The sequence below is a fragment of the Emydura macquarii genome, unplaced genomic scaffold, assembly GCF_026122565.2.
Source record: "Emydura macquarii macquarii isolate MOO-44397 ecotype Brisbane River unplaced genomic scaffold, CSIRO-AGI_Emac_v2 contig_1253, whole genome shotgun sequence".
In the NCBI taxonomy this organism is placed as follows: Eukaryota; Metazoa; Chordata; order Testudines; family Chelidae; genus Emydura; species Emydura macquarii.
This window is the reverse complement of record NW_027131390.1, coordinates 23,512,330-23,528,335: the sequence shown is the minus strand read 5'-3', so window position 1 is coordinate 23,528,335 and position 16,006 is coordinate 23,512,330. Positions and strand designations below refer to the sequence as shown.

Genomic DNA, 16,006 nt, shown 5'->3' with positions numbered 1-16,006 from the left:
CCGCCACCTCCAGATGAGGGATTGGGGGTGCGGGGTAGGAAAGCCTAAGCCCAGGTTGCCTCCTGGTGAGGGATTTGCGGGGGGAGGTGTAGAAGAGAGCCTGCATGCTCAGAAATAGAAGTTCCACTGTTTACTCAAGAAACAAATCCATTTTGTCTTTTCATACTCCTAGAGATCATCTCCTTTTTTTCATAGCTGTTCACACTTATGTGATCTTGGCAGTTCAGAAGAAGCAATTGGACTGATTTGTCACCTACATTGCTCATCTCTTTCTGCACCTAGCATGGTGTTATCAAATGCCATTATTTTTCTGCAAGGCACAGAGGCATTTTATTAACAAAATTTGTGTTCTTGTAGAGTTTGACGTCTGTGGGGGATAACAGTAGTTTTTATTTTGCTGTCTAAGATCTCAGCTACCCTCCACCCTTGCTTTCATTTAATTATTTACATGATCCTAATCCAGTTTCAATTTTTTTATTAATGTTCCCACAGGTATGACTGTGTTTGACGGCTGCAGGATGTCACACCTACTAGCAGGGGGTGCCTGCTGGCAGAATAGGAGAGAAAAGGGGAGCGATCGGAATCTCTATCTGATGCATGGGACTGAAGGCAGTAAATCCATGCACAGACAGTACATGGGGCAACAGGCACTGTAGGAAGGCGTTGCAGCCTCCCCCGGAGCCAGGACCCTCAGTGACCGGGCCAGATTGAATGGCCCTCCAACAGCACACACAGGGAATGTAACGGTAAGGAAATTCATTTTTTCTTTTACCCACCAGTGTTTCAGCTGGCATTAGGCCATGACTGACAGAATGCCATGCCAAATGTTGTACTTCTTACCTGGGCACCAAGGAACCTCCATTTCTGTAACTAAATGGACTATCTACAGCATTGCCAACCCCAGGCATTCAGAAGTCAGGAGAAACCATGAGATTGGCTTTAAAAGCATGAGATTTTAAAATATGGATAAATGTTGGGTTCTTTGTATGTGCTTTCCGGTGTTTGAAACTTTAGGGTAAACTCTGGTAATGTTTTCAAGCTCTTCTCCACAACATTGAGGACTAGAAATTTCCATTTAAAAAAAATGAGAGAGAGAAAAAAAGCAAGAAAGCTGAGATTTGTGTACTCATGAGACTCCATGAGCTGGGGTTTTAAGAAACATACCAAGTATTGCAACGCTTTCAGAAGTCTCTCAGCTTGTGAGCTGGCAACACTGCAAACGAATTGTGCCAGTTATTGGAAATCTGTTGTGAAAATCCCTCTGCCACATTAAGCCACTAATTTGGTAGAACTTTTTATCTAAAACCTGAGAAAGCAGTGATGCTCGGGGACCACTGGAAGTTGCATCTGATTTCAGCAGGGTTTCTCCTTTTGGGCTGTAGGGAAAGCAGCCAACAGCAGATGTCTTTAGAAGACGAGACCCAAACTAAGATTATGCAACTGAAAGTTTATTACAAATTGAATTAAAGAATGGATTCTTGTAATGCACTCTGCAAGAGACTAATCTTGCAGACCACTTGGAAAGTAACTGGAGGTTTCTGCCTTCTAGTTTGGTACTATGCACCACAGACAGCTTGTTAGATCAGTTTTCTAAACATTGAACTGGCTTCTTACTTATTCCTTATGCAAATATATCTCTATATATATCATCTATAGCCCTGCCTGAGGTGGGTCATGGCAATCTGAGAAACCCCCTCTAGCTACATGTGTTGCTGCAGGAGCAGAAGTTATCTATGTATGTTGAGCAAACAGTCCCTACACTGAAATGCCCAGAAGCTGGTGGCAGGCTCCAGAACTCCTTCTCCTCCAGTGTGTTTGAGGCTGCTGACTTTCAGAGCATGGTATAAGTAAGGCCCATGTCATCTCCCAGTTTTTTGCTTTAGGAAAGTGGTGATTGGTCTGAGTAATGGAACAGTGAGGTTATGAAGGGGATTGTGACCTGCCCTTATGACATTCCGTGGAGTAAAGAGAAACTAGTCACAGTTTACTCTCTCATCTGCCCTTGGAGGGACACAGCTATATGTTATCCTTTGCTCTGGATGGACACTAAAGTTCCAGTTTAGAGCTGTGTGTGTTATTCTTTCAATACTGCTCAGTCCTCGGAGACTCTGTGATGCATCCCCTTATACATTTAAAAATGAAGGAGGTAATTTCAAGTGAGTTATGCAGATAGCAATGTAAATTGATTTCAAATTAGAGCAAAGGAAACCTGGAAAGATTCTGCTGCATCTAATAGTGAAAATGCATTGTCATCCAAGTGACAAGGGTCCTTTGTTCTCTCTTGACTAATACGTATGCAGAATGAATTGTGACACTGCTCATTTACGCGGAAACGAGTACAAAATGCTGCAGCATGACCATCTATTAGAACATTGGTTTGACACTTATACAAAACAGGAAGAGGCCCTATCAAGATGGAATAGCTTTAAAATATAGATGTTATATTTATTATGGATTGAAATTTGTGAGAGAAACAAATGAAGCTGAGTGTGTAAGATATACAGCCTGAAACCCTGCCTCAGTTCTCAAAGACTTGTGCGTGTGTAGGCATTCTGAAGGTGGTGAATCGAGAAAATGTTCTAGGGCTCTATCATGCAATGGGTAGAGAGCACCATCCCCTGCCATTAAAGGCAGCAAGACTTGAGGGTGCTTGGTACCTTACAGAATCAGTTCTATAATAACTACAACTAGGTGAAACCCAGGGTTCTGTTCTGCAAGGATTCAAAGGGACATTTTCTCTACATTTAGATTCACACTCCAGAGTTTTGAGCTGAGATCTTGACCCCCAATCCTGCCTCTTTACACCAGACAAAAGGGCTAAAGCAGAGCAGAGTAAAGTGGCCCTAAAAACCCCAGTTCCAGCTGGGGGAGCTTCTCCCAGCACAGCACTGTGGAAGACAGCCGTCTGTCTTCCAAAGATCTATGCACAAGGGCCATACATAGGGGGTGTGCCAGGGTGAGCCCCTAGAGGTTGCCGTGGGGCTAAGTTGTGCCAGCGGCCTCTCCAGCCACCTTCTAGACACCTTACCCCTCTGCTTCTTGGGCTTCACATTCTATGCTGTGCCTCAGAGGTGCAGACCAGATCTTACCACTGATTTGCATTTTGTACTCATCTCACACAAACCCTCTTTTTCAACCCTATTTTTGTTTGCAGCTTTAAAATAAACTCTTTGTTACTTGGCTCTTGTCTTCATCATTTCTTACAGTATTCAGTTATCCCCAGATATTAGCCATCCATATTCATCTTTATGATAGATGGCAGACTGGCTGGCTGGATATGGAGTAATACATTAAGGTCCAAATGTTCAAACTAGCCTTAATCAATTTTTTCAGTCAAAATTCTACACCTGCAATCATTTCCTGCTGCAATTTATTATTTTGTTTCCATTTATCTTCAAGTGTGCCCCTGTGACACTTGGGGAGAGGTAACAGACAATAAACCATGAATTAGAACCAGTCCTCAGAATATGAAATCCTTTCAATCCAAATTTTCTCCCTCGCTCAGAACTCTTTCCCAAGAAAAGCTGGGGAGAAAAGGTTGCCTATGCAGTGTGATCTGAATAGCAACCATGTTGGGCTGTAGCAGACCAATGGGAACCACCAGAGTGCTCTTTACTGAGGGTTCCCTGCCTCTACTCTCCTTTGAATTAAAGCACGGGGATTGTTAGCCTCAGCTAATCTCGACTGCCATATTGAGAGCCTCAGACATTAAAACCGACAGCTTGAATTGTTTCCAGAAACAAACTGGAAGACCACACTGATCCTGGAGCACTGATATAATGTGCTCTCTGCAAGACATGCCAGGAAACGAATGAGCAGCCAGATTCTGCCACTTCTGGCTGGGGGTTGTGGGTGGCTCCATATTGAACACAGCAATCCAATCTGCAGCTGATAGCAATATATGAACTTCTATAGCAAGAATCACAGAGAAAAATGTATTACAAACTTCTGGCAAGATGGCGATAAAAATGTGTATATTCATGGCCACCACCACAGGCAGCTGGGGACTCAGAAAGACACCGAACTAGCAATCATGAATAACAAGACCTGTGAACACCCACTCAGCTAAAAATGCTGATTTAATCTCCAGCATTTCTCACAGTGGTTTTCCCCCAGCCAGCTAGCATCAAGTCAGATAAAGCTGTGACATAGACTAAGAGTTTGACTCTGTGGGGAAATCAACCAGACCTGTTACTGCAGAATAGCTCCCTATATGGATGCTTTTCTGGAATAAGACACTTTATTCTAGAATAACTGGTGGGGTAGGAGGGGGGAGTCACATGCTTCAGCAGATGTGATGTATCTCGACTTCAGTAAGGCTTTTGATACTGTCTATGTGACTTTCTCTTAGACAAACTAGGGATGTATAGCCTAGACAAATCTCCCATAAGGTGGACCCAACAGGTGGAAAACAGTACTCAGAGAATAGTTATCAATGGTTCACAATCAAGTTGGAAGGACATAAAGAGTGGGGTCCTTTGGTGATCTGTTCTGGGTCTGGTTCTATTCAGAAACTTCATAAATTATCTGGGCACCATACTTCTAGAAAGATGTGGACAAATTAGAAAAAGTCCAGAAGAGAGTCAGAAAAACGATTAAAGGTGTAGAAAACATGACCTATGAGGAAAGATTGAAAAAATTGGGTTTGTTTAATCTGGAGAAGAGATTGAGGGGGGACATAACAGTGTTCAAGTACATAAAGGATTGTTACAAAGAGAAAGATGATAAATTGATCTCCTTAACTACTGAGGACAGGTCAAGACGTAATGGGTTTAAATTGCATCAAGGGAGATTTAGGTTAGAAACTTCCTAACTGTAAGGGCAGTTAAGCACTGGGACAAATTACCTAGGGGGGGTTGTGAACTCTCCATCACTGGAGGTTTTTAAGAACAGGTTAGACAAAAACACCTGTCAGAGATTGTCCAGGTAAGTCCTGTCTCAGTGCAGGGGACTGGACTAGATGACCTATTGAGGTCCCTTCAGTTCTACATTTCTATGATTCTCTGATTCATCGCTGGTGTAGGATGAGTTCATTGCACACACCAGTGGTTCCATGCATCCCTCCATTCACCTCTATTTCAGGGACTCCCTACAGCCCCTCATCCCTCTCTCATGCCAGAGGCTCTGTGTCCCCCATGTCCCTGTACCCCATTTTAACCTCCCACCATGCCAGTGGCTTTGTGTCTCTTCTATGTCCCCTTCCCCGCATATCATTGTCTTCCCATTTTCCCCCCTATGCTAGGGGCTCTGTGTGTTCCCCATAACCTGCTTCCCCCATGCCAGGGGCTCTCTGTGTCCTCTGTTTTCTCTTTTTCACCCCCATATCAGGGTCCTCCATTCTTCCCCCTGCCAGGGATCTTTTGCATCCCTCCCATTCTGCCCTGCCCACATACCTACATCTCTCTTTGTCCCCCTCCATGCCAGGGATTCTGTATGCCCACCTATTCCTCCTTCCCTTCTGCACCCCTTCCCCCCCTTTTCTCTTGGGAAAAAAGTCATTCAGGGTGTCAACCTGTTAAACTATATTGGGAGAATGGGCAGAGTTGAGCTGGGAAGGTAAGTACTGTTCTGCTGAAAAGTGTTAATTTCTGACATTAAATGGTTCTTTGATCTACAGACAATTACAGAGGAGATTGAAGTTGCTGTGTCTGTGTCTGGTAACCAGATGTCAGGGGCTCCATGTGTCCCCCATTTCTCCCTTCCAGTTTTCTGATTTTTACCAATATCAGCCTGTTGATGCCTAGAGCATTTACTGCAATTTTGGAATTCATCAGATGTGGCATTCAAAAGTTATAATAATGCATTCATACAGACAAACAAATGTTTCAGGGTAGGACCTCGCTTCATTCAGCCAATTAGTGCCCTTCCAACATGGAGTAATTTATTCTGGAATATAATTTTTATTTTGGAATAAAATTAAATAATATGAAAATTAAATAAAAATAAAATAAAACTTTTATTCTGGAATAGATGGTCCACACAGGGAGGTCTTCCAGAATAGCTATTGCTGAATAGTTTGTTCCTTGTATATATAGCATCACAAGTATTTAGATTGCTTATATGCCTAAACTGTAGGGACAGAATTTCATCCCCGGTTATTGCTGCTCACGAAAATGAAATCAGTGGCTGAAAATCTGTCAGAAAGTGTTTGCAGGAGTGTGAATTTGTTTGTAATGTATCTCATGCCAGGTTCCACAAACCTGGATTACAATGCAGTTAGTGCAGTATGTGAATATTTATGCAGTTTAAATCTACAGTAGCTGCTCTGTATATCGAGTACAATATTGTGCTACTCTGGATTCTGCTAGGGCATTGTTTTTTAAGCAATTTATCTGTCATATTAAAAGCCAATTTATAGCATTTTTAGTTTGGAAATTTCAAAAGTCTCTTATTGAGTAAATGATTCCACATGGATTTAAATTTTTCTTCCAGCACGTGAAATTGTCCCTGTGTTTCGTTTCCAGTGTCACGTAGCCTGGATTGCTCTAAATACTTTACAGTAACATTCCCCTGCATTTGAACTCGTCGTTACCCTCAGCCAAAAGCTGAAGGAAAACATTATTCTTCAGAATCCTAAGAATAAATATTTCCCCAAAAAGAAAAAAAAAAAAGCCATGTGTGAAGAAGAGGAATGCTTTCCAATGGAAAGTGATCAGTAGGCTATGATATTACTTGTTGGGAAAAGAGAATTGTTTATTAGCCATAATCAAAGGAACAAGGGACAAAACGTTCAGCAGCATCAGCTGTTTCTTTTTTCATGAGCTTCTTTTACACTGGGCCAAAGAAAACACAAATGTAGCTTCACTCACTGAAAGTGTAGCATTAGATCCAGATGTCTGAATATTGGGAGGTGAACCAAGGTGCGCTTGGAGCCAATTTACAACAGCAGGTAAAAGGTACTGAATCTGATAACAAAAAAGGAGCGCCTACCCTGCCTGACCTGAGGGGCCTCTAGTGCATTTTTATCTATTTGACCCTGCTAAACTGGTCAGCTGTTCCCAGGGGAACAAAAGCAATGCAAATTCTGAAAAGAACCCTTCAAAATTCTATGTTCAGCATGGAAATGCCAGATAGAAAGCTGCTACTATGAAGTGTAAGAGCTCTTAAATTAGTGCTTTACTGGTACACTGAACAATCACCCACACATCCCTACAATTTTAGTATTATCCAGGTATTTAACAGCATGACTCCCATTAATCTCAAGGAAGGGAGATGGTGAAAGATTCTGTACCTGTGGATTCATGTAGTTGCATATTGAAAGAAAAGAGTGGGGCATGTGTGGATACGTCAGTCGCAAGGGTTAAGTCATTCTTTTCTGTGGAAAAAATCCCCTGGGAAAGGAACGTGCTGTCATACAACTCCACAAGGTTAACCATGTGCATTTACCACAGACTGTCCTGAGCATGGGTGGTTTGTAGTCATGTGGCTAGAGCAGAGCATATGACGTGGCCTTTGAGCCCTATGTAACCTGAAGATCAGAGAAGAAATCAAGTCCCCAGGTGTGTCTACACCCATTGCTAGAAATGTTACATTAACTCCACTAGAAGCATTAACATCTAACTGTTGTATAGTAGTGTTTTCACCAAGTTTCTAGGGCATCATCCTATACATACCACAGCAACTCCCCACTGCCAGCTGCACCGCAGGCTCACCAACCCAAACCTGCAGTACCCCAGCTATGCAGGATTTGCATAGCACAGTTCCACACTTTCAAGGCACACACACTATAGAGCTCCATTCCCCTGTTCTGCTCGTTTCTGGGCCGTTCTAGTCCCCTTTCACTCTCCTTTATTCTCTTCTGAGCTGCTCAGCAGTGAGGAGCATCTGGACTAAAATCACGAATAAGTATTGATTTAGGCTGGCCAATTTTGGTTGGACATATTCCTGGAGGTTTCATCACATGACATAATCTTTAATTAAAGAATCATCTTTAAATCCTGGAGACACCAGGACAATCCTGGAGGATTGGCAACCTTATACTGATTTACAGATTTGGTTTTTTTTGTTTTGTTTTCTTTTGTTAGCAAATACAGTCATCCAGTGCCCTGGGTGTTTTCACAGTGATTGGAAACACACCGCATTAAAAAAAAATCATCACATATAGCAGTCTGCCCATAAAAACACAACTAATAATTAGTCACCAATAATAACCAAAGCCGCTCCTTGTTTCAGGCCTTTTATTCATTCATCCTTAAAAGGGTAGAGGGAAGGGAGCTCCAGGGCTGAAGGGCCTTCTTCTCAATCAGGCCCCACTCTATTTAGACTTTTTATAAGCTATAACAATTGGCTGAAACTCCAGCAGGAAACCAACAAGCAGCCAGAGCACTAAGTTAATAAAATGCTTGTTAAAATGATCGATGAGTTGGGAAAGAGGCTGATGAATGAATGGAGCTGGAGGCACTCAGCACCTTGGAGGCTCAGGCCCTGGAAGCCAAAGCCTCCCCTGAGATCCAAGGAGGGGAATCTGCTAAGTAGCAGATGACTGTAAACCAGCGGTATGGCTTCTCCAGATGTTTGTTCCACGCATCACAAAGGGATTTCCAAAGTCTGCACACCTCATGCATATTTCACCCAGTGGCGCTCCAACAGTTTTTTATCCCACTGCCCCACAAATGCAGATTATACAGTGTATTTACAGTGTAAGTTCTGTGGGCCGGGGATTGCCTCTTGCTCTGTGCACATGCAGCACCTAGCACCATAGAGCCCCAGTCTCAGATGTGGCCTCTAGTTGCTACTGTAATAGAAAGGATGAATAATAATGTTTATGTCACTGAAGGCCATGCCCCGTTGTGAATGTATTCCATTATTTGGATGGGATAACTGAGGCACAGCCACCATCTTGGATGTTGATACACATAGCAGGTGAATGTATGCTTCCTGCATAGAGATTTGCTAACCCGAAAGGCAAAAATGAGTAATCAACAACATCAAGCTGACTGTGAACATTTGTTGGGAGATACTTCTTTTAAGACAGCAAAAAATCCCTCCCCCGGCAAGATCACCAACACCCACATCTGAATGGTTCATTCCCTTCTCATTATACAAACACTTGCTCAGTTCTTGGTTCTTTAATATGCATGCTGAACTCCTATTGACTTTAACAGGAGCTCTACCAGTAGAGGTGAGGGTGGCACTGTGACGCTTGTTAGCTGTGCAGTTCTCTTGTCAGCAGTATCTTTAAAATAATTGTCAGAAATTGTACCGCATACATTAATGTGAATCAGGACATCAAACTGGAACACATGGAATGAAAATGTTACACCCACATGATTGGTCCCTTCCTATAGAAGTGTGGCAGCCATTAGCTTTATGCAGCTTACAGGAGCAGAGCATTATGCTACATAATATCAGATGAAATTGTGATATGGTCCATTTAAAATGTGGGAAGTGGAGTGCTATAATTTCTGATTATAGTGTTAGACTGTACCACAAACAAAACCCCAGTACCAGCAATAATGTAAACAGAAGCAACTGTGCAAATCAAGGATCTTGTCTCACTGTTTACATTGTTTGGTGTTTTGTGAGCTCTGTCCTGACAGCATCTCATGTCCGAGGCGGCCAGCAAGATCTTCCTTTCATCTCTCAAGTCACATTCTGGCTTCCTACACAACAGTGCTTTGAACTTATTTTTGTTTTGGGCTGAGAGTTCATTTTTAATTTATCAAAATGACGTATTTCCAAAGCATTGCTGACTCCTCTTTGTTCTTGTAAATGCTGCTGATGTGTTGCAAAGAAATGAATAGTACTGTGTGTCCAATGTTAAAGCACTCACTTCATTACTCCACATTTTAATCACATTTTTATGACAACTAAGGAATCTGTTTACATCTTTTCAGATGCTAAATTACGTCTTGGTAGCAGCCTTCAGTTCTTCAGTCTTCCTAACTGAGCAGAATTACTTCTCCACCTTGATTGAATTCCCACACCCACAATCCCAGCCACCTAGTCAACACCTTGGGACTCCCTCTTGAACCTGCCTCCTTCCCCACCCCACCCCAGTATCCTCCTCCCTCTCTGTGCAGGATTTTACTTTTTCAAAGGGAAGAACAGCAAAAACTGACCTGACTTCCCCTTCTCTATCACACTCTTCTCCTTTCTTCATGCTCTTACTGTTGGTTTCTCACCTCTAACCCCATCCTTTTCTCCAATACCAGCTTCAGAGAAAGCTCTTTCGTGATCCGGAGCAGGAAGAGCACAGCCCGTGGAGGGGACCCAAATAGAAGAACCAAGAGAAGACTCTGCGCCTCAGGCAGGTAATATGGACACAGCCATCGTTATTATTATGAAGGATATAAAAAATATTTGGTAGGTTTTAACACTATAATCCCACAGCTGCTTCAGTTGTGCGTAGACATTGTGCCATTATGCTTGTCCAGCCCCTTCCAGCCCCATCTTCCCTACCTTCTGACAATGCTTCTTAAAATGGTGGACAAGAAAAAGATTTGCAAACTGGCAGCTTACAGTGGCTGAATGCAGAAGCAATTTTTTTTTATGGAAAAGCACTTAAGGAAAAAGTAAAAAATGCAGGCAAAACGTAATTTACCATAACTCAATCCTTAAAGGCACCACTTTCCACATACCTCCCACTGGGGAGGGGTGAAGCTGATTTATTGCTAATCTTATCTGGATTCATCTGTACTTATTCCAGGTGGTCTCTGAGATTGCTTGGAAAAGCAAGCTTCCCACTGCCACACTTGTAACTTGCAATCCTTCTCCAGTCACTTATCAGTTCATCTAACACAAGGAGAAAGATTTCCCTTGCATATATGAAAGGTCTCCTCCCCAAAGCCTGAAATAAGGATCCTTCTTCTGTTCAGGAACCTGAAGCTGCATGACTTGTAAAACTGCAGCAGCCTGAAATGGGATTAACATTTACAACAGGCAGAAACGTGCAAGCTGAGAGAATCAGCAAAGAGCATGGTGTCGTTTTGAGATGAAAGTTTTTACAACTTAGTTGCAGCTACATACAGTGAGTATGAAATTATAAGGAATCATAGGTATTCAGACTTTTTTTTTCTTCTTTTTGTCCAGATCAAGTGAAACCGTATTAGAGTTCATCCAGGGAGCAGAGGGCAAATTCAAGGACCAGTCAGTGTGATCAAAAGGCTTCAGAATTTGAGACAAAGAGAAAGAGCAACGGCGATGACTTAGCCAGCCTTAGCTGTACATTTCCTGGTTTTCAGAATTTTGAGTTTTGCTCACCTAAATGTCCTGTAAGGGGTCAATAAACCATCAAGCAACTTTAACTCTTCATTAATGTAGGCTTTTTGCCATTGAATTTCCTAGTATTCTGAAGTTGTTGGTAGGAGTTAGTAATCATTTAGACAATAGTGCATATCATGTACTGCAACTCGCATATCACAACATCCAGCAGACTGCCTCCACGCACACACATCAGTTGGGCCCCACCAGCCCTGGTTCAACACACATTCTCAGTCATGCCCTGACCCATTCTCTGCATTCTCCCCTCCAACCTGGCCACCTTCCCACTATCGTACCTAGGCCACCATAGGGAACACGTCTTTGAAGTCTTCACTTCTGGTATAATAACATCAAGAGAAATGTTTCACGCCCTTGCCCCCCATTACCCAACTCACATGCAGTGCCTATGTTACAGTGAAATGATATTTCTGGTCATGTTTTAGAATGATTGGAGGGTGGAGTTTAGAGCAGACCCAGCGATAGAAATCACAGACAGGATTTCTGTTTCCAAATACTGACAATTTTATGTCTGTAAAGATCCTCTGACCCCTGTTCAATAGATGTACCCCATCTCCAAGCAACAGTGAGGTATCAAAGCTTATAACATCTCTGTGCCATACAGAACACATTTTCTGGTAAGCCATGAAGCCTCCAATTTCCCAGTTAATGCTCTTCCGATACTTAATAGCTTTCATACACCACTGTAGCAATTATTTAGCTGCTCAGCCAGACCAGAGAAAACTATCACAGCTTGACACAATTCTCAGATGTAGTCTGACTCTGCTCTCATACATTGTATGAGGAATACACCATAAAGAAGGCCCAGTTCACTTCCGCCAGAGTGAAGAAGCATGATGTCCAGTAGATCACATCTACTTAAGTCATCAGTTGGATGCTGAAAAGTGGGAAAAACATGATGTCAGTGCAGGCCACCTCTGTCCACCCAAATCCATCTGTAGCCAACAATCCTTATGTCATGGCGGTACTCCTTGCTCTCCTGCAAATTTCTTCAACCTTGTGATCCAAGAATCACCCAGAATCCACGTTGGCAACCCTCAGCAGTCAAGATACCTGTGCTGTCAGTTCCAAACCTCCACACTGTGTGTCTTTGGAAACATCACAATAATCTGCCCCCAGATCAGGAAGTAACAGCTCATGCCCTGCCTTGACCCCTCCCTGGGCTAGTAGATTTTCTGAAACAACCAATCCAAGGCTTTTTTACTACCGATCCTCATGTCCTGCCTCTTGCACAGCTGCAACTCCTCTCCTTGTCCCTGTCTCCCACCCTCCTCCCCTCCCCACACATACACACAGTTCTCTGTTTCTGACTCCTCCCCACTTGATACAACAGCAGACTGACTGCTGACTATTCTGCTGTGCTCACAGTAAGCCTCCCCAAAATGAAAGCACACAATATTACAGCGGACAATTTGTAGTAAGCAACATGAGCTATGAACTCTTCATTGCACAGGTGTACAAAGGTTTGAACTAGATGCATCAGCCTACCCAACCACGCACAAGAAACCCTCTCCCTTTTTGTATTGGCATGTGTGCATGGTAATCCTTCTAGACTGCACATCTACACAAGAGAAAAAGTGAGTATGTTCTTAAATACTGGTCACAGTTTGAGTCCCCTGAAGAGTTAGTGGGTGCCATGCACTGCCTTAGGTAAAAACTCCACTTGCTGCTACCCCAAACCCATCGCCCCCTGTTCCCCCTCTTCTCTGCCCCCTAATGCTCCTTCCCTCCCAGGAAGCATTCATCTGTCTAATTTTTTCCCACAAATACTTTGACTATACTCCCCCAAAAATAAAATGACCACCCATGACTCACAAATGATAGCAACCTCCAGTCACTCTGTCCAAAACTCCTTTTGGTTTAGGTGAAACTTGTGATTAACATATTCTTAGTTATGTTAACTGAAGGGTGAATTCACAGCCATCAATCTCAATAAGGTCTGCGATTCATCCAGTCGTTCGAACCTCTCAATTTAACTGTTCCAGGCAGCAGAAGGAAATTGTTTATTTGGGGGGCTATAACACAGGAACCCTTTGGGCAAATGATCCCAAATTTGGACACTCATGTCATCCCACAACCCCATGAGGCATACCAAATTTCAAAGCAATCCAAGTAACCATTCAAATGTTAGAGCATATACAAGAGTCAAGTTTTAAAGCATATACAATGGTAGGAATGGAAACCCTCTCAATGTTTTTCTGTATTGGCTCATGAGCACTGTAAAATCTGTATTTTTTCTCAGACCTGGTCTACATAGCTGGTGAAGTCGACGAGAGATACGCAAGCTACATGCTGAAACTTGCATATCTCCCGTTGACTTACTAATGTTCCCTTACCGCAGTGTCTCCACTGTGCTGCATCGAAAGGAAACACCCTCTGGTCAACGCAGCATTACTCTGTTCAGGGGGGTGGATTTACTGTGCCGGCCGGAGAGCATTTCTGAGATCGATTGTGAGGGTCTCCACTGCCCAGTCAATCGATCCCGCTGCATCGATCCATGGAGCCCGACACAGTGCCCGCAGTGTAGACATACCCTTAAATAAAGTCCCCCAAAGATTTAATGGGTGCTAGGCACTACCTGGAGTAAAACTCAAGAGTTAGAAGCCATTTTGACCCACATCACATCAATTGTTTGATGTCTAGCTCTGAACGAGGTGGGAAGAACCACAAAATCCACACCCATTTTCAAAAAGTTTGTAGGTAACGCTACTCTGCGCCCTTTTGAGGCACACCAAATATCAAAGGAATCCTCTGACTAAACATGTCAATTTGAGAGGGCTTAGGGAGATCAACCTTTAATCAGAAGCTGTGATGCAACCTACCACTAGCATTAGTCAGTGAGCAGCTCGATCCTGCTTTCAGTCAGCCAAAGGCATGTTCCACCACATTCTGCATTTCCTCAGCATGTAGTTAAACTGCCTCTTGCCTGGCTGGCATGTATCATGATAAGCCTTCATCAACAAAGACAGCAGAAGGTACACTGGGTCACCTAAAATCACGGTGGGCACAGATAGCTGATTGAGGACTGTGTTGAAGGGGAAAAGTACTGTTTGCACACACTGAAAAAAGCTAGCCCTCATGGCACTATGGCAGCATGCACTCTGTCTGCCAGTGTATCCGGAGTAGTATCCCCATTCAATCCCCTGTAAATGTATGCATTTGCTTGAAATGGCATGCATAGGATGGGTACATACACGCCATTGATTATGCTTGCACAGCTCAGGAACCTCAGTCGTTCAAACCCTGCAATTATTTCAGGGACATTTCCAATCTTTATAACCATGGAGGCCAGCACAGCATTAACTGCCTTGCAAACCCTCCATGACCACTTTACTAGCCAGGGTTTTAATCTACCTGCACTGATTACCAACAGATGTCTAGCAGGCTGGGGTTACCAGCTTCTACAAGGTGATAGCAGCATGCGTCTGGAGCATTGCTGGCTCTCTCATCTGGATGTTCTGCTACACAAGAGCTGGGGCAAGCTCCTTACACAGCTCCAGGAATATGGCTTTCCTTGTGCAAAAATTCTGGGTCCATTGATGGTCATCCTATGTTTTCACTACAATGTGGTCCCACGAATATATGCTTGCGGTCTTGGTCCAGAAGTGATTATCTGCATAGTAGGCAATGTGCTGTGAAAAACAGCATCAATGTCAGCTCCATACCTCCATCTTCACCTGGTCCCCTTCTGCTTGTAAGCCTCTGCCTTTATCTTCTCCAAGCCAAAAGCAGCCTCTGAAACACCCAACACAGTCTCTTGGCAACAGCTTCTGCAGGTGCACAAGCAAGAAACTGTGCCTCCATAAAAGCACTAGTTATTAACATGCGCAAGATCTGTACTTCCAGTGCATCACAGCACACCACCACACCAGCTTGGGGCCTGCCAAGAATTGAATTTCCCATGGTTAGATGATTTCCTCCCACAGTGAGCGGACGAATTGCCCCACAACACTGTGCAAATGTGAGCACAGAGCGATGCAGTGAGCTGTGACACAATGAATCTTGTATTCCATTCCCAGATAGCGGTGTTGCTTATCACAGAGTTGCAGCACCAGTGCGCATGCTGGGAGTGACAGCAGCATGCCAATAATGACAATGTGGTCACACTGTAGTGTGATAGACTAACTTGCAATTGCTTAACCCATGATTAGCATGCAGTCAAGACGTGGCCTTGGAGGGCCTTCTCACTGTCCTTCTGTCCAAAGGCGACGATTGCTTTGCTGCAACTGAGAAGGAAATGGAATGACTCCATTGTGCTTCCAGCTCCCCTTGCTTTCTTGCATGTGTTAAAGTCACGTACAAAGAAACAAACAGAGCTTGGACCCTCTTTGCTTCAGAAGATATATAATGATGGCCTGAGATTTTAAGTTATACACACACAAACTCTGATTTTTACATCAGAAACTGCAGTCTGTTTTTCCAGGTAAACTCTAGGGATGGCTGGAAAACAAATAAGATTCAGGTCACACAGGAACCAAGGAGTGAAAACTGTGCAATTGAGAGACAGCGTGCTTTTTATTCAGGCTGTTTAACCCTGCTTATTTTTGTTAATAACTATTTAACTCAAACACCTTACAGGCAGTTGGAAGACAAAAATCTCCTGGCTAATGATTCAGCACCCCTGTTCAATTAAGAACTGAGAAAACTCCTGATCCTCTCCTCTGGATGCACAAAAATGAAGAAGACATGGTTTGACATGCCTGATATTTTTCAGTGTAAAAAAACAAGTAGGATAAAAATACTCTAGAAAGCCTTTTCCAGGTCTTCTTTATCCAGCATAAAGAAG

At 43.2% G+C, this 16,006-nt stretch overlaps 1 long non-coding RNA gene across 1 annotated transcript; it reads left to right on the top strand.

Moving 5' to 3' along the window:
• Positions 1 to 542: 542 nt before the first annotated feature.
• Positions 543 to 11,246, top strand: LOC137153966 (uncharacterized). Its single transcript, XR_010919983.1, has 3 exons — positions 543 to 746; positions 10,155 to 10,253; positions 11,032 to 11,246. It is a non-coding gene; the product is annotated as an uncharacterized lncRNA (long non-coding RNA).
• Positions 11,247 to 16,006: the final 4,760 nt, after the last annotated feature.